General features: G+C 39.6%; 1 protein-coding gene across 3 annotated transcripts in view; it reads right to left on the reverse strand.

The window, feature by feature from the left end:
* LOC149119716 (uncharacterized) overlaps positions 1-25,451 on the reverse strand; it is a 367,358-nt gene that overhangs the window by 22,866 nt on the left and 319,041 nt on the right. For all 3 annotated transcript variants that reach the window (XM_089324683.1, XM_089324684.1, XM_089324685.1), the window contains 2 exons: positions 17,001-17,097; positions 14,504-14,626 (listed from right to left, as the gene is read on the reverse strand). The gene's annotated coding sequence lies outside the window, so the exon portion shown is untranslated. The remainder of the gene's footprint in view (positions 1-14,503; positions 14,627-17,000; positions 17,098-25,451) is intronic.

A 25,451-nucleotide genomic window follows, 5' to 3' on the forward strand; every position in this document is an offset into this window, starting at 1 on the left:
AAATCAGTAATGCACAGACTTGTGGCTAGATAGTAGCATGAAACCATTACATGGAGGAGCCTCTCAAAAGGCAATTAAGGGCTACGGCCAGAAAGTGTTCCAGCACAGTTGGATGGGACCACAGGCATAGAACAAGAAGTACACTGCAGATGCATGTCTCCAAAATGCTTACTCCTAAAGGTTGTTACGTTGGTACTTTCATTGATTCCTTCACATTTTATGCTCCCTCCACCCTCAACTTCTTTGCTTTCTGTCCCTTACTTATTTCATATGAAGTGCCGATGGGCAGGATAGATTTCATCAATTTGGGTCTTTGCTCACATAGAGGGCTAACATTGGTATATTTTAGGTATCCAGAAAGGAAATGATTTGCAACTTATTTGTGTATTCCATAGGAAAGATAGAGGCTATGGTCAAGGACAGGTGACAGGAAAATAAGCACCCTCCACAAGCCCTTGGAACTCTAAAACATTATGAAGGATACAAAGGCAAAAATCTAGGAAAACGGGTCAGAGAACCAAAACCAAAGAACATTTGCTCTGAAGATGAAAAGATGTGGATTTAGATCCAGGCACGGCCATGTGGAATCTCTCTCTCTTTTTTTTTTTAAGATTTATTTATTTGAAAGTCAGAGTTACATAGAGGCAGAGGCAGAGGCAGAGAGAGAGGGATAGAGTCTTGGGGCTGGCGCTGTGGCTCACTAGGTTAATCCTCCGGCTGCGGCGCCGGCATCTCATATGGGTGCCGGCTCTAGTCCTGGCTGCTCCTCTTCCAGTCCAGCTCTCTGCTGTGGCCTGGGAAGGCAGTGGAGGATGGCCCAAGTCCTTGGGCCCCTGCACACGCATGGGAGACCAGGAAGAAGCACCTAGGTCCTGGCTTCGGATCTGTGCAGCGCTGGCCGTGGCAGCCATTTGGGGGGTGAACCAATGGAAGGAAGACCTTTGTCTGTTTCTCTCTCTCACTGTCTAACTCTGTCAAATAAATTAAAAAAAAAAAAAGAGTGTGTTTTCCATCTCCTGGTTCACTCCCTAACTGGCTGCAACAGCTGGAGCTGTGCCAATTTGAAGCCAGGGGCTTCTTCCAGGTCTCCCATGTGGGTGCAGGGCCCCAAGGCCTTGGGTCATCTTCTACTGCTTTCCCAGGCTATAGCAGAGAGCTGGATCAGAAGTGGAGCAGCAAGGACGAGAACCGGTATCCACATGGGATGTTGGTGCTGCAAGCAGCAGCTTTACCCACTATGTCACAGCACCGGCCCCATGGAAACTCTTAGACCTTGGAAAGTGCACAGAACTCCTCTAACTCATAGTTTTCATATCTTTAAATTGTGAATCACAATACTACTTCTCCCTTTCATAGAATTATTCTGTAAATTGATTAAAGGAGATTAATGAAAGGAACATAACACAATGCCTGGCACACAATATGTATTTAACAAGAGAAATCATCTCCATATCTATATGCCACAAGCCATAACAGTGTGAAGAGATCATGTTTGTAAAGACACAGGCACACAGCTGTACTTCTGTCCTGTCTATGTTGCCTTGGCAATAGAGGAAGGGGGCTGGAGATTTGTATACTGATGCTAATTATATGCAAATGATGCTAGAGGTTCTGATTGCTATTTCATTCTCTTCTCCCCAGGCCCTGCCTCTCAATCTTCTAGCCCTGATAGCAGTTACCCCTAGAATGTGGGGGAAAAGAGAAATCATTTACTCTTTCCTGTATCCAGACCAACACTGGCCCAAACGCAAAAGCTAACTAACATCAGGGAAAATCCAGCTAAGGCCAGGCAATATCCGGAATAACCAGCAAGTGAAAAGGTTATGGCAAAGTTGACTCTTGCATGCGTGCTTTTTAAAACATGTTGATTTACAAATTTTACTAGTGCCGACTCCCTTCACTCCACACCCTCATCAAACATACAGCTGCTTTGTAGACACTGTCAGGGAGATTACTCTGGTATTTTTTGGTTTTCACAAATAACTATTGAGGGTTTAGCATACTTTTCAGTACTAGAAGCCATGCTTTTTACATTTGAATAATGCTTGGGCTTTGCAAAGCACATTCACAAGGAAAATCCTTAATCATTCCTCTCATTTTACATTTGGAAAAAAAAAAAAAAAACTAGAGTAAAGAAATAAAATGACGCCGGCGCCACAGCTCACTAGGCTAATCCTCCACCTAGCGGTGCCGGCACACCGGGTTCTAGTCCCGGTCGGGGCGCCGGATTCTGTCCCGGTTGCCCCTCTTCCAGTCCAGCTCTCTGCTGTGGCCAGGGAGTGCAGTGGAGGATGGCCCAAGTCCTTGGGCCCTGCACCCGCATGGGAGACCAGGAGAAGCACCTGGCTCCTGCCTTCGGATCAGCACAGTGCGCTGGCCGCCGCGCGCTGGCCACGTCGGCCATCGGAGGGTGAACCAACGGCAAAAGGAAGACCTCTCTCTCTGTCTCTCTCTCTCTGTCCACTCTGCCTGTTAAAAAATAAAAATAAATATTTATTGTGTATATAACAACTAGCAGACAATGTACATACATTATCTCACATAAATTCCTATCACTGGGGGGAACTGTTATGTTCTGCACTTTATAGATAAAGAAATGACATCAAGAGGTGAAGTGCTATGGCAAAAGGCACAATTGGTAAAATGTAGCAGATCAAGGATTTTAACTTAGCGCCATTTCAATTCAAATCATATGCTCATCTTACCAATGTACACCAGGTGGATATACTTAAGGTAGATATGCCAAAGGACACATGGCTAGGGACAGGACCAGTGTTCCTTTCTCCACTAGGTGCACAGTAGGACTTGAGATTCTGCACTTTTAATAGGATTCCTAATGATGCCTATTTGGTTGGGGGCTGGTCTGCTAACCATACTTTGAATCGCAAGGTCTTAAACCACAGCAGCAGCTTTCCGACAAAAGAGAAGATAATACATGCACGACGTATTTTTTCCTGACTTTAGATAGCCTAGACAACAAAAGATTACAGTTGAGTCTCAAATAGCATCATTTTCTATGTTCATATGTACATATGGTTGGTTGGGAATCTCTGTATTCAGGTTCCTTATCTGTGCAATGTGTGCATTTTTAGCAATTTACAAATTTGCCGACCACAAGATTGGGTGTTTTCAAGCTGTGTGTTGAAACTGGAGATTAGTGAATATGCTCCAGGTCTGAGTACATGCCATTGGTGATGGGTTCTAGAAGTCTGCATTTAACAGTTTGTTCACATGATTCTGATGCCCACTAATGCAGCATTGGTTAAGAAGGAAGGCAATAAGTGTTTCTGTAAAGGGCCAGTTAGTAAATATTTTACAAAATTTTATTTACAGTATCAGGGTCAGATTTGGCATATGGGCCCCAGTTTGCCAACCCTTGTATTAAGAGATCTTATGTTTAGCAAAAGCGGAAGACTAAGTAGCAACTACATACAAGTGAACAGCGTCATTTTCTCTCATATCCCATAAAGTAGCCAAAGTAACTGAAAAGGTTCAGGAGCATAGGGGTTTACACAAGGTTGCATACAAAAACAAGCCCCTATCCAGACCCTTGAATGCGGATGCTTCCTCCCTCCATTTTACTCTGCTTTTATGACTGCAAATCAACCACACACTAAAATTAACTCATTGAATGAGGGAGTGAGTAGTGTAGCTAGCCCCACAAGGTTCCCAATCACAAGACTCATTAGATCATTTATTTCCCTAATATAGGGAAACACTGGTGTTTGCTCTTGTTTTGAGGGTTTTCATTCCCAGGAAGTCCATGCCCTGAGCAAAACCAGATCAGTGCCCACTTTGCCATCACATAGTTCCCTAAAAAACATGGTATTACTGACCGAAGGAAGGCTGCAGGTACCACTGCCTAACCAGGAACCTGAACATAGGCTAAACACACACATCTCAATTCGACATTCAATCTATAAGAAACTTCATCTCTCATCTCTTGAGAATCCCGGGAATTAAGTGATAGGTGCCCAGCTCCTTGCTCTGTACTTTGGAATAAATAGCTACTTTTTTTACCACTTTGTGGTCAGTAATTGGCTAGTTGCACATCAGGTGAGTGAATCCAGTTTTGTAATTTTGGAGGAATAGAAATTCCTCTAATTAGCTTTAGGGGTATTCTACAAAATATATAGACACACCAAGAAAAGACATAAAGGAACACAGAAAGTTAAAAAAAAAAAAGCAGACGAAGAGAGACTGAGACAAACCTCAATAAAGAGAAAGAAGGAGACAAGTAGGCACAAACAGAGCCATACTGAGAAAGGAAATCTAAGTCACCTAGAGCAAGGTAACAGATTTCAACAACGAACAAGGACAGTCAATAAGGCAGAAGTCAAAGCCATACAGGAATAAGGTAGTGAAGAACCAAAAGGGAGAAATAAGCAAATAATGAATAAATGAAGTCTTAGCTCAAGGTGCTGTCAGATGAGGAACTCTTCCCTTAATCCCCTGTGCAGGATATAAGTGAACTCAGGTAACATCACAAGTGGGGAGGGGGAGGGATGTATGGCCAAAGAAAGCCTGAAATATAAAGCTGATTTTTGCAAACTGATTTTAACTGCTAGCCCCTTTTGATAAACATAAGACATAAACTTTCCCTTTGTTGTGTTAAATTTTTTGGGGGGGAGGCTTGCCACCCACTCAATCATTTGAGAATCACTGATATAAGGATGCTATTGACTTTTTGTTTTTGCGGATTAGTTTACTTATTTGAAAGAGTTACAGAGAGGCAAAGGCAGAGAGAGAGAGAGAGAGAGAGAGAGAGGGATCTTCCAGCCACTGGTTCACTCCCCATATGGCTGCAAGGGCGAAGCTGGGCCAATCCAAAGGCAGGAGCCAGGAGCTTGCTCCAGGTCTCCCATGTGGGTTCAGGGTCCCAGGGACTTGGGCCATCTTCCACTGCTTTCCCTGGTCATAGCAGAGAGCTGGATGGGAAGTGAACCACCTGGCTCTTGAACCACCGCCCATATGGGATGCCAACACTGCAGGCGGCGGCCTCATCTGCTATGCCATAGCGCTGGCCCCATTATCAACTTTTATCAGGCAACAAAAAGTTATCAAATTTTACTTTTAATATTGAATAATTTTTTAAAACCCCTCATGTCCTCTGCCTAATTTAAATATTCTTTTTTTAAAAAAAAGATTTATTTTGAAATTCAGAGCTACACATTGGACAGAAAGAGAGATCTCCCATCCACTGGTTCACTCTCCAGATGGCTGCAATGGCCAGTGCTGGGCCAGGCCTAAATCAGGAGCCAGGAGCTTCATATGGATCTCCCATGTGAGAAGCAGGGGCACAAGCACTTGGGTCATCTGCTGCTGCTTTCCCAGATGCGTTATCAGGGAACTGGATCAGAAGTGTAGCAGCTGGGTCTCGAACTGGCACCTATATGAGATGCCAGCATTGCAGGCAGTGGCTTTACCCACTATACCACATTGCCAGTCCTTTGATAAAGTCTTATCCCATACTTGTCCCCTGCCTGGCCATTCCTTTAACACAGAGAGAGCAACAAACTAGCACGACTCACTGAAACTCAATGGTGAAAACAATACTCCAACATGTGGTATAGGTACAGGCTCTACAGCAGAACTCCAAGTGAGAGGATACTGTGTGTGTGTGTGTGTGTGTGTGTGTGTTTCAAATAGAGGAAACTGACAATGATGAATTTCCTCTAAGGGTAGATTTCTCATTTCCCTTGCTTGTCTTCTTGAGATGGCCTTCTTCACAATGCATTTCCTTCTGCCATCAATATCCCAGGTTTGAGGTATTAGGTACTACTAGATCAAAAGCTACAATGAAGGGGACTTGATATCTTTTTTATGCTTAAAAGACTGGGTGGTTTAATTTTTTTTTCTATGAAAGCTCTGATCTTAATGTTGTAGTGACTCTAATAAGAAATTGCTGCTTCTTCATAAAACCAAGTCAGATGCTTATGTCAGCCCATCCTCAATGGGTTAAGAGGTCCACTGACAGCGAAGTGAAGCTTTTCTAATGCCAAAAGAAAGTCATTAGAATCAGAAGCAGGGGGCATGCAAAGAGCAGCTTCCAACTGAGCTCAGCTAAATTCTCTTCCTGATAGATTGGGCACTATTTCTATGTTGTGGGTAGGGAAGAGGCTAGGTCTCTAACTTTGATAAACCTTCTGCAGATATCACCAGGTCAGTTGAATGATGACCTGGGGTGCAGGTCAACAATATTTCCAAAGGCCAGATCCCAGTAGGCAGATGGCAGGGGTGCCCTACCCTTGCCCTGTCTCACTGCACCAATAGGGAGTCACTCACTGCTGTGAGTGAGGGAAATAAAACAGGTTCATTTCACTGCACACTTCACAGAGGGGTAAAAGTAGCAGGGAACTCAAATATATGTCAGCATGTGGGAGTAGGAAAAACTGTATTGAGCAATTTGAATTGCATTGCAAATGGCACTACAATAAGAAAATTGAAGTCCCTGCTGCCTCACCAGGAAATGGCTAGTTAAAGGGCAGCACAATTAAGGTAACAGTATAATTCCCCTGTGAGTCAATGAGTTTGCACTAATCCTCACCTTGGACTACTCTGGGATACTAAACCTTGACTGTAGCCTGAGCCCCATTTCTTTTTTTTTTTTTTTTGAAATTAGAAATAATTTTTTTAACTTTTATTTAATGAATATAAATTTCCAAAGTACAGCTTATGGATTACAATGGCCACCCCCCATAACTTCCCTCCCACCTGCAACCCTCCCCTTTCCCGCTCCCTCTCCCCTTCCATTCTTGACCAATTGTTCTAAATTCACAAAAGGGACCAGAAGAAATAGAGAGTGTTAGTTTGTTGTATCCCTACAGTAAGAGAATCTATTCAAAGTAACATTGAGGGACAGTAGGTAGGTTGTACTACCTTTGTATGTGAAGAAGAGCCAAAAGGAAACCATGATTGTACAAAGGAGAAAGGCAGCTTACCTGGGTTTTTTTCTGCCAGAAATTCCTCAAAAAGGGCCCACGAGTTAGGATGGCTGATACTTTTAACTGAGTGGCTGGATATGTGCAACACAACCCCCAGTGTGTATATTCTGAGGTTCCTCCTCAAAAACACACCAGAGGGGTGGTGTGCTACTCTGTCTTATCAGAAAGCCTCACTGAAGACAAAGGAAACCTCTACACATTTGCCTTAGAAGCTAACTGAAGCATGACCCTGTGGTATGACAATTTGGTTTTCTAATGAACCAGGTTTGGAGAAACCTGAGTTCCAATCCTGGCTGTCCTAATTCCTAGCTACAAGGCTTTGGGTAAGATAGTGTACACTCTCAGAGCCTTCTATTCCCCATATACAACATGAGGTTTCTAATGGTAGTTAATAGAACTATTGTAAGTGTTACACGAAGTAATTCATGTAACAGATTGGTACACAAAACAGTGGTGTTTATTGTAGTTATTATTATTGCCAGCACCACTGTAACTCAGTTATCACCAGGGTTGCTAATGTAGCATAGGATAATCATTAAGCCCCCAATTTTGATAGCCAACCTGGAATTTTAGTATGTGCTCTACCACTCCTTGTGCCAGTAGGCAATTCTTGCACTCCCTGCAGTCCCTCAGTCTCTTCTGTGACTCTATGATACTAACCTCACTTTCCTGACAGCATGGTGAAGATTAATTAAGCTAACATATCTGAAACACGGAGAAATGGTGCCTGGCAAAGAGGACATGCCATGTAAATATTATGTACTATTAGTAACATTTTGGTAAACATCTTGAGGGTTTCTCTCATGGGTCACAATGGTGTCACAGTTCACACTTCAGGTTCTCAATCTGTTGCTAAGCCTACTATCCCCACTAAAATGCTAGATCCACCCACTAAAGCTACAGCCCATAAATGTAGGCTTGGAACCTCATCTGGTCATTAAAATTCTGTCAGCAAAGGCATGTGCCATCACACTTTTCCAGAATCCAACCCTCTGTCAACTCCCATTTAAAAGTCACTAAGATATCATAGTTGTATCTGTCACAGTAGATTATGTTATGTCAACAGGACAATGCAACAACAGACACAACTGGTTGTGGCATGTAAGAAAATGACAAATAAGTCCCAGGAATTTGTAAAGACAGTTTTCTGAAGGGAGAGCAGGTGCTGAGCCTGGATGTGAAATGAAAACTGCTTACAAATTGAAAGGTAGACAAAAGGTCCCTTCATTCCAGTTTTGGTCCTTGGCCAAGGTTGAGGTTCACATAATTTATATTTACAGTCTTTCTTCTCCTCTCAGGGCACACCCAATGCTGGGATTGGCTTTTGTGGCACTCCACCTAAGCTCAAGGTACCTAAAAAAGACCCTTTCTCCAGAATGTTCCCTCTTAGCTTCCTCCTATCTGGCTCCCAACCTAAAATCCTACCATTTCAGTATCTGACCTAGAACATATGAGGCTGATCCAAGCTTAAGATATTACTCTGCTCAGGTGTATGTCCCATTTTAAAAGCCTCTAAGACTAAGGCAATGCTTTATTCTAGGAAAATGTCTGAGAGAAAAAATTCAGGAAATTCTGATAGAGGGATACTTCTGGTAGCAACTATTGAATTCATTTGATCTCTTTCCACAAATATATGTTGCCATCATGTGCCAATTCCTTCTTACATACTAGAAATTCAGCAATAAAAGATAAGATATAGCCCCTTCGGTGGGGACTTTACATTCTATTCGGGAAAAATAATCAAGAAAAATATAATTTCATATTATGTGAGCACTATGAAGAGAATTTACTTAGCAGAGTGACAGGCTAAAGGTAATGGAGATGAGGGTGATTGAAACTTTATGTATTATGGTAAGGGATATTTTCTTTCAGGTAATGACATTTAACCTAAGATTTGAATGATGAGAAGGAATTTTCCAAGCAGAGGTCAGGATCATAATGAAAAATCATTCCAGGCAAGTTATAGAGCAAATTTAAAGGCCATGTAAAGAGAATTAATTTGAAATTTTAGAGGAATAGAAAGAAAAGTGATATGGGTGAAGTATAGGGAACGGGGAGCAGAATGATAGGAGATGAGATTAAAGAAGAATCTGGGGCCAGATAATATGATAGAGCTCCACAGGGAAAGAAGAGTATTTGGATGCAATTTTAAAGGTAAGAATTGGAAGAGTTTTAAACAAAAGGATGAGATAATCTCATGGACATTTCCAGAGAAATAAAACAGAATCAATGTGATAGGAGATACCGCATGGAGGCAGGTTACACAGGGGCTTCCAGAGTGAAATAAATGGCATCCTATTAGTCAATGATTCTTACTTTCTTCAAAAGGATAATGGAGGGAACCCCCTGGGTTCCATAGTTTTGAGAGCTTTATCTTTTTGTGGGCAGAGAACACCTACTTTCTAAACATGAAGCTTGTTTCCCTTACCTTTCTATTTCATTTAGTCTCCCAAATGTTGTGGCTTCCTTCCTACAAATCATTTTTCCTTTCCAGCATGTTTTACCCTTGAAATTGATATAACAATAAACCAAAAAATTGAGCATTTGAAATATTTTCTAATTGTTTAAGATAATTGTTTCTGTCTTTTCCATCTCAACCAGTGTTTTACCCAGGGTAGTCCACAGACTACCTGCTTCAAAATCATTCTGTTAGCCTATATATAAAAGAATCAAATTATTGGACCTCACAGCAGGGCTACTAACTGAGAATCTTTAGAGATGGAATCTTGTTAGTGACATGGTCTAAACGTTCCTTAGGGAATGGGCATTTAGCCTGAGCAGTTAATATGTTGGTTAGAATGCCTATATCCCATACTGGAGTGCCTGGTCTCAAATTCCTAGTTCTGGCTCCTGACTCCAGCTTCCTACTAATACAGACTCTTGGAGGCAGCAGTTATGGGTAAAGTACTTGGATCCCTGCTACCCACATGGGAGACATGGACTGAATTTCTGTCTCCTGGCTTTGGCCTGGTCCAGCTCCAACTTCTGTGGACATTTGGTGAATCAACCGGGAGATAGGAGATACCTGCCAATTTGTCTATCTTTCTTCCTCTCAAGTAAATAATATCTGCTCAGCTTATCACATACAGATACAAAAACAGTGAAAGGATTGTATATAAGAGCATTTCCCAGTTCTTTCCTTATATGTTTCAAGATTTTCTCTTTTGTCTCTTTATACACATACATATACAGTAATATATATTTATCACTATCACCATCCCTGCCGCTAATATTCTTTTCATTATCAACTCATCGCTAGCATCTTTATCTCCTCACTGATAAAATGATTAAGTAGTTAAGGTGACAAGTTATGGTATATAGCCTTAAAGTCAAGGAAAGATAACCAGGAAGCATTCAAGCAGAAAAACAATCTACTCCAAAGGCTCTTGAAAACTTTATTGTGAAACAGAATCACCTGGAAGAGTTTGTTAAAATACAGATTCTTTGGCCTTCCCCAAAGAGACTATATTTTCAATGCACCACAGGTGATTCTGCTGTAGGTGGTTTATGGGTAGACTCTTCTAGTTGAACATCTATTTCCTCTTAGGAATTATTATATGCATATTATCTTGCCATAAATATTAACTCTGGGTCTATTTTTAACAGTTTATTTTCAAGGAAGAGAAAATCTACAAAATTTACCAGGTATCATAATAATTGCCTATTTTCTGAAAACTTTCACTTGGATTTGATTTATTTTTTTTTTCATAATAGAATACCATTGTAACACACACTAAGAGAATCAGCCATTTAAAGGAACCCCACGGTGAATCCTTCTGTAAAGTGAAAATTTTTGCCTTGATTTATTTGTTGCATAAATCTAGATTTTCATATCTGAGTTCACCTGCTGGGAAGTAATGTCCTCCCCCCACCTTTGTCTGCGTCCTCTTGGCTAGCATTCTGTTCAATATGTGACCTTCGCAGAATTCTGTGATTTACATGGAACTATTTGGAGAAGTAAACAAGTAGTGTTGCAGTTAACTACAATGATTGGATTGAAGGTCTGCCAGGAGCCAGCAGGACGAATGAAAAAAGAGCTCAGCCCTCTATACAGAAGTAAAACAGAGTAGGTTAAGGCCAAAATAACCATTCTATATCCCTGAGAACTGTAAAAAGATATAGCTAGGAAACTTAAGTGCCTCAGGCTAGAGGCATTTTTTTTTTTTTTTTGCACACTAGAGAAGGAAGGAATTGGGGTGGAGAGGCAAGAAGAGTCACCAGTTCCTTCATTATCAAGCTAAGCTTAAGGAAATTTTGAAACTAAACTGGGGTATGACCAAAGAGGAAGTAAGAAGTGGAGACTTCATAGAAACCCAAGGAGAAAGCAGCTATCTTTGAAGGTTATTTCAAAGCTGTAGAAACAAGATTATATGTATGCCTCATTGTTTCCTCTTTAACACTCTGTGCCATATAATAGCCTCATACCTAAAGTAAGTTAGATCTTAAAGGAAATTATAATAGCCAAGAAGGGTGGTATCTGAACTCACTACTGGGGACTGGGTGGAAGTTGTACTTCTCTGGTTACAGTCCATAAAAGAGCCCTAATGACCAAAGTCCTAGCAATCAAGGCAAGATGGGATTTTCTGATTCATATGACACACATATTAGATTGAACATGAATCCAGCACTGCGGTAAAGAAGATTCAAATGCCAATTATGAAACCTGAGACATTCATATATAAGCACAATAAATTAGATGAAATTGTAAGGAAAATGGGTACCATTTAAAAATTTATAAAATAGGCCAGCGCTGCGGCTCACTAGACTAATCCTCCACCTTGTGGCGCCGGCACACCGGGTTTTAGTCCCAGTCGGGGACTAGATTCTGTCCCGGTTGCCCCTCTTCCAGGCCAGCCCTCTGCTATAGCCCAGGAGTGCAGTGGAGGATGGCCCAAGTGCTTGGGCCCTGCACCCCGTGGGAGACCAGGAGAAGTACCTTGCTCCTGCCATCAGATCAGCACGGTGCGCCGGCTGCAGCACGCTGGCTGCAGCGGCCATTGGAGGGTGAACCAACAGCAAAGGAAGACCTTTCTCTCTGTCTCTCTCACTGTCCACTCTGCCTGTCAAAAAAAAATTTATAAAATAGTCAGTTCCCTACCTCGGTATTCCTCACCAATCCCAACTTATTTTAACGTGAAATGTCATGTTGAGCTATAGTCTACTATGACAATAATTCAATTCCACAAATTATCTCTGCATACCTACTACCTGCCCAGAACTATGGAGAGCACAAAGATGAATCAAAGGCAACCACTACCTTAAAGGTGATAATAGTCCCTAAATGAAATAAGATATGGACAAACAACCTCAATTTGAAGAGCAAGCCAAAATGCCATATATCTCTATGGCTCAGGAAACCCACAAGCTTTTTTTTTAATTGTCACAACAGTTAATAAGAAGAAATGCATAATTCATAAACTTTTATTTTTCTTAAATGACAGCAGTATATATCAAACTAATCTATCTAAGGAACAGCTGGAGTCCTGTTGCACATTGTCAGACACAATCAAGATCAGGAAGTATGAGAAACAAGGAAAGCTTTTAGGATGGCTTCAAAATACTTAAATCATCTTAAACTCGAAAGTCAAACTTTTCATTGCTCATATACAGGGGAAAAAGGCAGGAAATTGAGGGCTCTGTTTCTTTGGTATAGCACAATTTTTAAGTGTCTCTTTGGAGAGTCTTCCTGTCTCATACAATCAACATACAGCAATACTCCAATGTCCACGAGGAACAGGAAGGGATTCTTTTTCCATAAATGCCATCATTCCCCAGACTCCATTTTACCAAGAATTTCATCTCTGTCAAGTTCACCAAAGGACACAATCATTCTCCTTTTTTTCAAGGTATCTGCTATGACCTCTCTCAAACATCCTTATTTTCCTTGAATCATTTCTAATGAATATTGCAGATCTGACATCTTTGATGTTCTCAGCCTTCTTCTGGAAGCATACTGATATTTATACATTGTCAGTTCAAGTGTTGCAGCTAACAAGTTTCATGTGTTAAAGCAATGATTTTCAAAGTTTATTTTAGGAATGGAAACTTTTTTCACCCCCAAATGGTCAAGAAATCAAATAAAGAGGAGTTCAAAGTAAAGCTGATCTGGTTGAAGCAAGGCTGTGAATGTGCAGAACCCCGCTGCCTGAGCCTCCCTCTTCTCCCCAGTCCCTTCAAGGATCCACAGGGGGCCTTGCAGAACTCCCAGGAAGTAGGTAAGCTTTCAACTATTATTATATTAGGGTGAAAAAGTTATTTTAATAACCTGACAGAATGCCTCAGAAAAGGAGCAATGTGTTTTTTTTTAACAAAATAACTTGAGAGTTAACGGGGTATAGAAGGTGAGATCAGGAAGATCTGGATTAAAAAGAAAAACCTTCAAAGCAGAGCAAGTTGAACTTCCCCATATAATAATTAAGAATTTGTGGTGAGGTGCAGGAGTATATTTTGGATGCTGTGAAACACCCATTTTGCCAAATGAAAAGTTTATATATAAGTAGGCATTTGTTGTAAAAATTAAAGAAACATGAGTGAGTTGCCAATTCTGGACTGGCATGGAAATAAGGAACACTGGAAGGAGAGAGTGGACCATAAGAATGAAAACCCATTGGACGCAAAAGGTTGGAACTAGAAGTGATAATAAAATGTCAGTCCTTTTGAATTGATAGGGGAAAAAGCAGAAAGGCAATGAACTTCTGACAGAATATGGTATAGGGCTGACATACTTTTATCTAAATTTAAAATAGTGTAACTTAGACTTAACTTAGTGTAACTTAGACATATCTGCTATATGAGGGGACTGTGACATTTCTTCATGCCTCAGGTTGAAATGGAAAAAAAAAAAAAAAACCCTCTCAGTCTTCTGCCAGGTCCTCACCCTTTTCAGAGAAACAGACAGACAGACAGATGGAGTCAGAGACAAAGACTAACACAAAAATGTAGAAACACAGAGAAAGAGATGAGAGATTTTTCTTAACACTCCATAAAACATGGAGCAAAGGAAGGGGAGGGTGAAAGAGGAAACACAAGTAGATGAGCAGAAAAGATGGGGATGAAAAACAGAGAGGCGAGGTATGGTGCAAAACTAAGTAGCACAACAGGAAAAGAAGAAAAAAAAATAAGACTAGGCAACATTTTGTTTTTAATTTTCCTGTTTTTAAATTTTTGAAATAACATATTTCTACTTTACATTATAGTCAAAAGCATAGTGTTCCATTAAATACAGACTTCAACAAAAAGACTCTAGTTCAGCAGGAATATAGGCAAGAGCTATAAACAACAATCAAATGAAGTCTATTTCATTCACATACAATAAATTTTAAAATAGTTATAGATCATTAAAACTATCAGGAAAGTTGCTTTCAAAAACTCAACTTTTCTCCTCACCTAAACTGCCCAAGGCCCTGAGAAAATATGGTGTATTCCAATTTTTTCTTCCCCTTTATCTATCAATTTGTGATTGGGAGAAGAAAGGGGCCTGGGGCTCTCCATTATTTTTACCTCTAAGCATTTCCTATGGGAATTGGGTGTAGGCGGAAATCTTAAAAAAAATAACTTACCTTCCAAAACATCTGAGCTTTGACATTGGCATGTTATTGCATCTCCAAATTCCAACCCCATTCTTCTCTGCTTGAACCTTCATCTTCTCTTTAGCTCTTGGAAGACTACATCTGTTTCTTCAACTTGTAGAGGGAAAAAATAGGTTACATTTTGAGGGGGAAAAATGCATGCTATTCTCCCAGTTGCATTTGCTTAAGGTTAAATTGGTCATAAAAGCTCTTCCCTCTGAGCGATCTTCTGTGTTGCCCCATTCATGCTGCTACACTAGAGGGTATCCTTAAAATTATGCTCAGTAAGCAACTCATTATATCAGGCCAGTGCCCAGCAGAGAGCCTGGCCATGAAACAAGCATATGGAGAAGGCATGACACTTTTGCTTGTTCCCTAAAGCCTGTGCTTCCTGCCATTTTAGAACTATCAAGACCTCCTCACAACAGCCCGTTTGTGGGACTGTTCATCCAACAGCAGCAACTGATTGAGAACATTGATGCCAAGAGTGATTGAGTAAAGTTTTTATTAAAACTTACAATTTATGAATCATGGCAGCTAACTGGACCTATTTGATCAAATGGAACAAGAAATGGTACCTCTGTTATTCTATTCAGCCAGTCCATGGGCAGTACTTAGTACTCAAATACATCCTTGGTCCCAAGAAGTGTGAGGTTCACAAGTTGGAACCTACTGGACTTTTTCAAATTGGAATAGCCTTTTCCTTTCAATGGGCAATTGCAAAATTACCTTTAAATTAAGGATTCCCCTGGCCTACTGATCACACCCTTAGTAATTTTTCCTTCAAAACTCATTCCACTTATTTAAAGATTAATTTATTTGACAGGTGTGTGTGTGTGTGTATGTGTGTGTGTGTGTGTGCGTGTGTGTGTGAGAGAGAGAGAGAGAGAGAGAAAGAAAGAGAAAGAGAGAGAGAGAAAAAGAGAGAGAGGGAGGGAGGGAGGGAGGATCTTTCATCTGCTGTTTTACCTGCCAAATGTCTGCAGCCATGCCAGGCTGAAGCCAGGAGCCAAGAGCTTCCTCTAGGTCATCCTCCACTGCCTTCCCAGGCACATGAGCAGAGAGCTGGATCAGAAGTGGAGTAGCCAGTACTTGAACTGGCACCCCATGGGATGCTGGCATCACAGGCGGTGGCTTAACCCGCTATGCCACAGCTCTGGCTCCCATAACACTTTCAATTTAGGCCACACGTGCATGCATCTGCTTATGTGCCCCATTTGTTTTATCTACCAGAAGCACATTATCACCTTGAAAACAGGGTTCTAAAGTAATTTCTTCTATTTATTGTGCTTCCCACAGATCATACTCCAGTGCCCTACACAAATGATACCCAATAAATGCTAGTTAAATGAAAAACATTACCCCCAGTACATTTCCTTTCACAGTCTGGCAGTATGGAACCACCTATAAATTCTTTCATACACTGGGCTATTTCAGGTCTTTGTGACTTTGTACATTCTAAGTCTCCCTGACAGAAATGTCCTTCTCTACTTTGTTTATCTACCTAATTCCTCACTGCATGCCCACATCTATTATTTTATTAATCATCTAATACTTCCATTATCTGACCATGTGTTTTCCCCACTAACTAAAATGCAATTTAGAAAGATAGGTCCTATGTCTTTCTAAAATGGTGTAGTATTCGTAGCACTTCATTCCTTCAGTCAACAAATAATTGTTAATTAATGTCTATCAATTCTGATACAATCATTGAGCTCCTGAGAATAATGACCATACCACTGACATCTCTGAATGACTAGAATACAGCTCTTTGCACATAGTACATACTCAAAATATGTTGGCTGTTGGATGAACTGATTTAACACTGCAAGTGTAAAATGGTCCCAACTTTTGACTATAACCAGAATGTCTTATATAAAGATCAGCAAGTACAATTATTTGGGAATAACCTTTGGGCACAGACACAATTCCCCCTTGAGTTATATGGTATCATAGAATGATTGTTTCCTGAATCTTATCACTTAAAAGGTCTTGTAATATTGCTCATTTAAAAAATCATGCTAGTGAGGTGGTGAAAAGGAAAGACAGTGTGAGTAGAGAAATCTGGGTCCAACTTCTGACTCGCTTATTATTTATGTGAGCTTGAGCAAGTCACCTGATTTCTCTGCATCTCAATTTAATAACCTACTAAATGTGGAGGAAAACAGTCTCTATTAACCAAGTTAAGTATGTATCAAAGGATTTAATAGATATTAGGTCCCAACAATACTAGCTAACAATATTAATGTTAATATTAAGTGCTAACAATAGCTAACAATATTGAAAAGTATTATTCAAAAAGAATGCCACAGATCCTGAACGAAGCACAGTTACAGATTTAAAACGTAGTCCCTTTAATTCTCACCCACTCCTCTTACAAAGTCCTTCCTTTCTCAGAGACCAGATTGAACAACTATTTGCAAAAGGGACAGGAATACATCTTCAAGTTTTCAAAGGCTTTGGCACACTGTCAGTACACCAGACCCACCTCTACATTTAGCGTAAAATATCCCAAAGGTCACAAAGCAAATTAGGCAGTTCATCATCTGAAGGTTGGCTCCCCATGGAGAAACAGCTTCTCTTCCCTGTTTTAAAAAAAAAAAAAATCTTGTGATATTTTGAATGTCTGTGTTTTGTAAAATGTCTTCTTGTAAGAAACGGATAAGGGGCCTTTAAAAATCAGAAGCATGGCTAAATGAACAGAAATGGTGCTAAAATGATTCCTGAGAAGACCAATTGTATGCAGATGGCCTGGCAAATGGTGGGGAGGCGTTAGCAAGCTGGAGTGACTTGGAAGCTGGCAAGCAAGGAAGGGCTAATTGGAAAAGGGCCATTTCAAGGATTCACTCTGCTGGCAGAAGGCCACCAAACACGTCATCGACCTCTTTTTTGTTCCTTCTGATTCAATTCAGAGGGGGGTTAGAGGTCAGAGAAGAGATAGACTGTCTCTACACAGCTAAGTAAGAACAGACTTCGAGTTCTAGGTCACCAGTAAGCAAACTTTTCCTGTAAACATATAGTAAATATTTTATGCTTTGCAGATCATACGTTCTCTGTTACAACTAGTCAACTTCGCTATAGCAGAACTAAAACAGACAAAGATAATAACAAATCAATGGATATGGCTGTGTTCCAACAACACTTTATTTACAAAGTTAGCAGGCTAACTGGATTTGGCTCATAGGCCATAATTTGGCCACCTCTGCTCCAGAATTCATCTGAGAGTGCCAAGAAAAAAGGCACAGAAGTATTTCTTGGAACAAAATATACAGAGACAAGATTATGAGGTTATGGTCAATGGCTAGGTACATGACCTTGGGTTTCTACACTCTATTTATGCCTCAGTTTCCTTATCTATGAGATGAGATTATTGGAAATGAAGATAATTTCCTGTGCTAAAATTACATAAATTTACTGCTACAGTTGAATCTGTTGCTTTACAAAGTCTTACATAAGAAGTTAGTCCATTTGAAGCTACTGAAGAATAGCTGAAGCTTTCCCTTTCTCATTACCAATCCAAATCACTGACCATCCTCAAGCTCCAAATTTCCATTCATGTTTTCCAGAATAATATGCTAATTCAGTTAGTGATTTTTTAAGTTGCTCTCTGAATCTTTTTTTTTTAACTTTTATTTAATGAATATAAATTTCCAAAGTACAGCTTATGGATTACAATGGCTTCCGCCCCATATCGTCTCTCCCACCCGCATCCCTCCCCTTTCCCACTCCCTCTCCCCTTCCATTCACATCAAGATGCATTTTCGATTCTCTTAATATACAGAAGATCAGCTTAGTATACATTAAGTAAAGATTTCAACAGTTTGCTCCCACACAAACAAAAAGTGAAAAATAAGAGATGATTTTTTAAATGATGATGAAATCAGATCAGACCTATTGTCATGTTTAATCCCAGTGAGAGTCAAGTTGGGAATTGATAATTTCTTTTTTTTTTTTTTTTACAGAAGATCAGTTTAGTATACATTAAGTAAAGATTTCAACAGTTTGCACCCCCATAGAAACACAAAGTGAAATATACTGTTTGAGTACTCATTATAGCATTAAGTCTCAATGTACAGCACATTAAGGACAGAGATCCTACATGAGGAGTAAGTGCACCGTGACTCCTGTTGTTGACTTTACAAATTGACACTCCTGTTTATGGCCTCAGTAATCTCCCTATGCACCAGTCATGAGTTTCCAAGGCTATGGAAGCCCCTTGAGTTCTCTGACTCTTATCTTGTTTAGACAAGGTCATAGTCAAAGTGGAGGTTCTCTCCTCCCTTCAGAGAAAGGTACCTCCTTCTTTGAAGACCTGTTCTTTCCACTGGGATCTCACTTACAGAGATCTTTCATTTAGGGTTTTTTGTTTGTTTGTTTGTTGTGTTTTGTTTTATTTATTTATTTATTTATTTATTTTTTTGCCAGAGTGTCTTGGCTTTCCATGCCTGAAATACTCTCATGGGCTTTTCAGCCAGCTCCGAATGCCTTTAGGGCTGATTCTGAGGCCAGAGTGCTGTTTAGGACATCTGCCATTCTATGAGTCTGCTGAGTATCTCACTTCCCAGGTTGGATCACTCTCCCCTTTATTTATTCTATCAGTTAGTATTAGCAGGTACTAGACTTGTTTATGTGATCCCTTTGACTCTTAGTCCTTTCATTATGATCAATTGTGAACTGAAATTGATCACTTGGAATAGTGAGATGGCATTGGTACATGCCACCTTGATAGGATTAAATTGGAGTCCCCTGGTATGTTTTTAACTCTACCATTTGGGGCAAGTCAGCTTGAGCATGTCCCAAATTGGACATCTCTTCCCTCTCTTATTCCTACTCTTATGTTTAACAGGGATCACATTTCAGTTAAATTTCAACACTTAAGAATAACTGTGTATTAATTACAGAATTAAACCAGTCATATTAAGTAGAACAGACAAAAAAACTACTAAGAGGGATAATGTATTAAGTTGTCCATTAGCAGTCAGGGCTATGCTGATCAAGTCACCTTTTTTTTTTAAGATTTACTTACTTAAAAGACACACACACACACACACACACAGAGAGAGAGAGAGAGAAAGGGAGGGAGGGAGGGAGGGAGGGAGGGAGAGAGAGAGAGAGAGAGAGAGTTTCTTAGTTCTTCCATCTGCTGGCTCACTTCCCAAATGGCTGCAACAGCCAAAGCTGAGCCAATTTGAAGCCAGGAGCTTCTTCCAGGTCTCCCACATGGGTGCATGGGCCCAAGCACTTGGGCAGTCCTCTGCTGCTTTCCCAGGTGCATTAGCAGGGAGCTGGATCAGAAGTGGAGCAGCTAGGACCCGAACAGGAGCCCATATGGGATACTGGCACTGCAGGCCAAGGATTCAATCTGCTGTGTGTGGCACCCCCACAGTTAGGGATTTAATGATGGTTAACAGCTTCATTATTATTTTTTTAAAAAATCATACCTCCTAATTCCTTATAGCTTATAAATGTGTTCCAAATTTATTTTCCCCAAAAACTTTCCACTACATTCCATTTGAATTTAATTAAGGATTTAACCCAAAGCAACAACTGTGGGCATTTCAGAAAATATGTCAAGAAAGATGAGTTTATTTAATCAAGGATTTATATTTTGGATTATATTCTCTAAATATCTTAGAACTAGAAGAGAGAAAGAGACTGGTAGGACTCAATTATTTGAGATAGTTTGGCAACCTCAGTCAGAATTATATATGTATGTGACACTTGTAATGCTAAAGCACCATTGTAATTGTCTATATTTAATGTGTGCATATTTTGATATACACATAAATAATTAGTATAGCAAAGCTAATTAACGTCAATTTCCTCAGAGTTACTCTTTTGAATGTGTGGTTAATTTATTTTTTTTATATATTTTATTTTATTTAATGAACATAAATTTCCAAAGTACAGCTTATGGATTACAATAGCTTCCCCCCACCCCCATAACTTCCCTCCCACCCACAACACTCCCCTCTCCCACTCCCTCTCCCCTTCCATTCACATCAAGATTAATTTTCAATTATCTTTATATACATAAGATCAATTTAGCATATATTAAGTAAAGATTAACAGTTTGCACTGAATGTGTGGTTAATTTAAACATTTAAGATGTACTCTCATAACAAATTTTAAGTATATATTACAGTATTAACTATAGATCCCATGCTGTAAATTAAATTTCTAGAACTACAACCACAACTTTGGACAGTTTGATCAACATCTGCTCTTCTCTTTCTAGTCCTTGCATAACCACCATTCTACTTTCTGCGTCTGTGAGTTCTACCATTTTATCTACCATATATAAATGAGATCATACAGTCTTTGTCTTTCTGTGCCTGGTTTATTCCACTTTGCATAATATCCCATAGGTTAACACAGAGACCTATTATGCATTTCTACATCTGCAATAAATATGCTGAAAGTGGAGCTCTCCTACTGCACCAAAGATGACTTGAGGTCGGTTCATTACCTGTATGACTATGTTTTTAGCTTGTCTCAATGTGTGAGAAACAAAAGGAGAGAGGGGAAGATAGAGATTTCATTTGTGAAGAAAATGGAGGAAGAGAAGACGTGAGGAGAGTTCATTAGAGGTAGATCTGAATCATAATAGCTTCTGCAAAATCATTGGAGTCGAATGCAGCAAAATCAGATCTAAACTGGGATTTGAAAAACCTACTATTATCTCATCTGTTATTCTGAAAACTCTCAAAAAGCTGATAATATCATGGCTAGATGGCATCTAGGGGGCAATTTTATTCAAGCCAGCTGGTTTTTCCTAACAGCACCTGCAAAATTAAACTAAATTTACTAAAAGTCTATCCCAAATTATTAGCACTGCCCCAGGAGACTTAAGCAGTGGCGCAGGATGGTTTCAATGACCAAAAATAAAGAAGATGATAAAACCATCTCACTTCAATTATTTTTGCCATTCCTAATGGCCAATAAAGGCCAAATGAAAGGTTTTATGTTTTAGTGAGTGTTTCCATCCCTTCTGAGATCTTAGAATCAAATATGGATAATGCAGTGCCATAATGGCTATAACAGAAAATGTAAAAAAGCAAAATACATATATTGACTATGAGAACTAAATTGAAAACAACAAAAAAAAGCAACCCACAAAATTTATTTGACTAGAGAATCTTGAAGTGGAAGGAATAATCAAAGAACCAGTACAGAAATGGGTAGGGAAGCAAGTTAGTTCCAGGGATCATGACAACAGAAGGTAATCAACACTCTTTTGAGAATGGGCCAAGAGATCCCATCAAAGGTGTGAGTAGCTGCCCCATTCTCTTTCTTGTTTGCTTTTTTAATGATTTATTGACTGACTGAAAGGAAGCGCTCCAGAGAGAGAGGGAGAGACTAAGAGAAAAAGGTTTGTCTTCAGTCAGCTGGTTCACTCCTCTAAACAGCTGCAATAGCCAGGGTTGGACCAATCCAAACCCAGGAGCTTCATTCAGGTCTTTCATGCAGGAAGCAGGGGCCCAAACACTTGGGTCATCCTCTGCTACCCTCCCAGGCCAGTAGCAAGGAGCTAGATTGCAAGCAGCCAGGACAGGAACCATCACCGGGAAGCTGGCCTTGTAAGCCACGGCTTCACAGTATACCACAATCCCGGGCCCTGCCCCAATCTTTTGTATGGACAATTGATATTACCTCAATCTTATGTAAAATGTCATGCAAATACCACCTCAAGCCTTTGTGTCATCAAATCTGATAACCACTCTTAAATATACCCAGTGCAGATTTTAGTCATTGGAAAGGCATATGGAATGAATTGAATGCCTCTGTTCTTTTATTAGTAAGTGCAATAAAGTATCAAGAAGAGGGGTGGGTGGAAGGAGAGAGAGAAAGAGCGGGAGTGTGCGGGGGAGTTGGGAACATAGGAGGAAGGGAGGCAGGGAGGGAGAGAGGAAAAGATTGATTGATTCAGCTTGGTTCTCAAACTCTTCTGGTGACTAGAACACACAAGGATGTTCTATTAGTTACACCATCATTGCACTAAAGCCCATTTCCTTAAGAAAAATGGGGAGTTATTTTCCAAAGGGAAAATGTATGAGAATTCAGTACTTTTCAGTTCAATTTTGTTGTGGACCTAAAACTTCTCTAAAAATAAAGTCTACTTAAAGCACAATGTTGTTAGGAACATCCATGTATTTATTCAACAAAATCACCGAGTACCTACTGTGGACCAGGAACTAAGCTAGGCACATGGATTTCAGCAAACAGCAGACAATAGGGTCTGGCTGCATGAAGTATATATTGCAATAGGAGACATACAATAAACAATTAGCTAAAATATCCAGCATCACATTAGATGGTACGAAGAGCTATAGATAAAATTAGAGCAGGAAAGCTGGTAGGGAGTGTTTTCAGGGTACCATTTTAAAAAAGAGTGGTCACGGAAAAGCTTACAGAGAAGGTCATATTTGAGAAAAACCAACCCTGAAGTAGGTGAGGGAGCAAGCCATTGTTCCCCTGAGTGAAGAGTGCTTCACACAGAGATAACAACAAATGCACACATCCTAAGAGAGCAGCATTGCTGGAGTGTTAGGCAAACAGCAAGGAAGGTTGCAAAGTTGGAGCTGAGTGACAAAGAAGAGAGTAAAAGGACGTGAACTCAGATGTGGAATGAGAAGGTGGGCAGAACAGATTCTGAAAAACTGTTTATGCAGTTATTATTTAGGTTTTTATTCTCAGAGAGGGAAAACTACTGAACACATATCTCTAGACTACACAGTGGTAGAATTTCTGTCATAGTGTGTATATATCTTCAACTTCACTAATGAATACCAAATTATTGTCAAATACAACCATATCTATCTATCTGTCTATCTATCTATCTATCTAGCTATCACTGCTAGCAGTACCACAGATCTTCAAAACATTCATGGAAAATGTTTATTATGGGAAAAACTATGCATGGATTTTTAAAAAATATTATACAAAAATATTTATAATTCTATTTTCCACCAACTTTTTGAACTGTTCTCATAAATAAAGAGTACCCATAGCTCTACTTCACCAACACTTGATATGATCACACCTTAAAAATATTTGCTAATCTGGTCAAAATTTAAAATACCTAGTTGAAGCTATTGCTTTCATTTTCCTGATGACTGATAAGAGTGAGCATTCATTTTTTTCCATAAAATAATTTTATTTCAACTTTTCATATACATTAACTTACATATGCTTTCCTCAAACCAGAGCCATTTTTGAATCACATTATGTTTTGTTCTAAGATGCTTAAGGTACAGGTTTTAAAAATCTATACTTGATGCTTTCACTGAAATTTGTATCCTAAGCCTCAAGTAACTCAAGAAACTTTCTTTTTTTTTAATATTCCATAACATAATCATTTCCAGCATTTACAGACTTTTTAAAATTGAGGAATAATTTACATGCAGTGAAATGCACAGATCATAAGAGTAGAGCATTTTCATTATTGATAAATGCATACAGCTGTGTAACCCAGATCCCTATCCAAATATAAAACAGTACACTGCCCCAGATAGTTTACTTTTGTCCCTTCTAAATTGCTACCCCAATCTCTTCTCTCCAGATGAGAAATAACCACTGATCTGATTTTAATCACAATAGTCTTGTCTATTATATAGCTTAATATATTAACATCATATTGTTTATATGTTCTTGTGCTTACACTCCTTTTACTCATTTTACTCTTGAGATCCATCTATTTGCTGTGGTTTTATGTGCATTGAGAACATTTAAGATCTATCCTCTTAGCAAAATCCCAGTATATAATCCAGTACCATTAACTGTAGTCACCATGATGTACATTAGATCGCAGTACATATTCATCTTGCAAAACTGAAACTTTATACCCTTTAGGCAACAACTCCTCGTTTTCCTCAGATCCCCAGCTCCTGGTAACCACCATTCTGTTCTCTACTTCTATGAGCTCAGTCATTTTGTTAGATTCCACATACAAATTAGAGTATTTGTCTTTATGTTCATGCTTTATTTCACTTATCATAACATTCTCCAAGTTTACCTATAATACTTTTCCAAATGATAGGATTTTCTTCTTCTGTAAAGTTGTGTCCATGTATCTGGATGTCACATTTATTTATCCATGGGTCTGTAGGCAGACATAGGTTGTTTCCATACCTTGGCTTTTGTTAGTAAGGCTGCCATAAACATGAGTGCAGATATCTGAGAGGTATTGATTTTTTTTAAGATTTTTGACAGGTAGAGTTAAGACAGTGAGAGAGAGAGAGAGAGAGAGAAAGGTCTTCCTTCCGTTGGTTCACTCCCCAAATATCCCCCACGGCCAGTGCTGCGCCGATCCGAAGCCAGGAGCCAGGTGCTTCTTCCTGGTCTCCCATGCGGGCGCAGGGGCCCAAGCACTTGGGTCATCTCCTCTGCCTTGCCAGGCCACAGCAGAGAGCTGGACTGGAAGAGGAGCAACCGGGACTAGAACCTGGAGCCCATATGAGATGCCAGTGCCAGAGGCGGAGGATTAACCAAGTGAGCCATGGCGGTGACCCATGAGAGGTATTGATTTCATTTCCTTTGGACACATAACCATATGTGGGATTGCTAGATCATATGGCAGTTCTATTTCTAGTTTTTTGAGGAACCTCCATATTGTTTTCTATAATGACTCTACTAATTTAAACTTCCACCAACAGCATACAAGGGTTCCAATTTCTCCATATCCTTAACACATATTACCTTATATCTTTTTGATAATAATTATTCTAATAAATGTGAGGTTTGATATCTCATTGGGATTTTATTTGCATTTCTCTAATGTTAGTCTAGTGATGCTGAGCTTTTTAAATTTCATTTGCCTGTAGATCACTTATGTGTCTTCTTTTGTATGTATTCTTTTATATGTATTCTTTCTATTCATAATTTGCTCATAAGTTCATTTCCTTACTAATGACTTCATTTTATTTATCTGTTATGTTTA

This window comes from Oryctolagus cuniculus, chromosome X (assembly GCF_051225735.1).
Source record: "Oryctolagus cuniculus isolate XC-2025 breed Fujian yellow rabbit chromosome X, ASM5122573v1, whole genome shotgun sequence".
NCBI lineage: Eukaryota > Metazoa > Chordata > Mammalia > Lagomorpha > Leporidae > Oryctolagus > Oryctolagus cuniculus.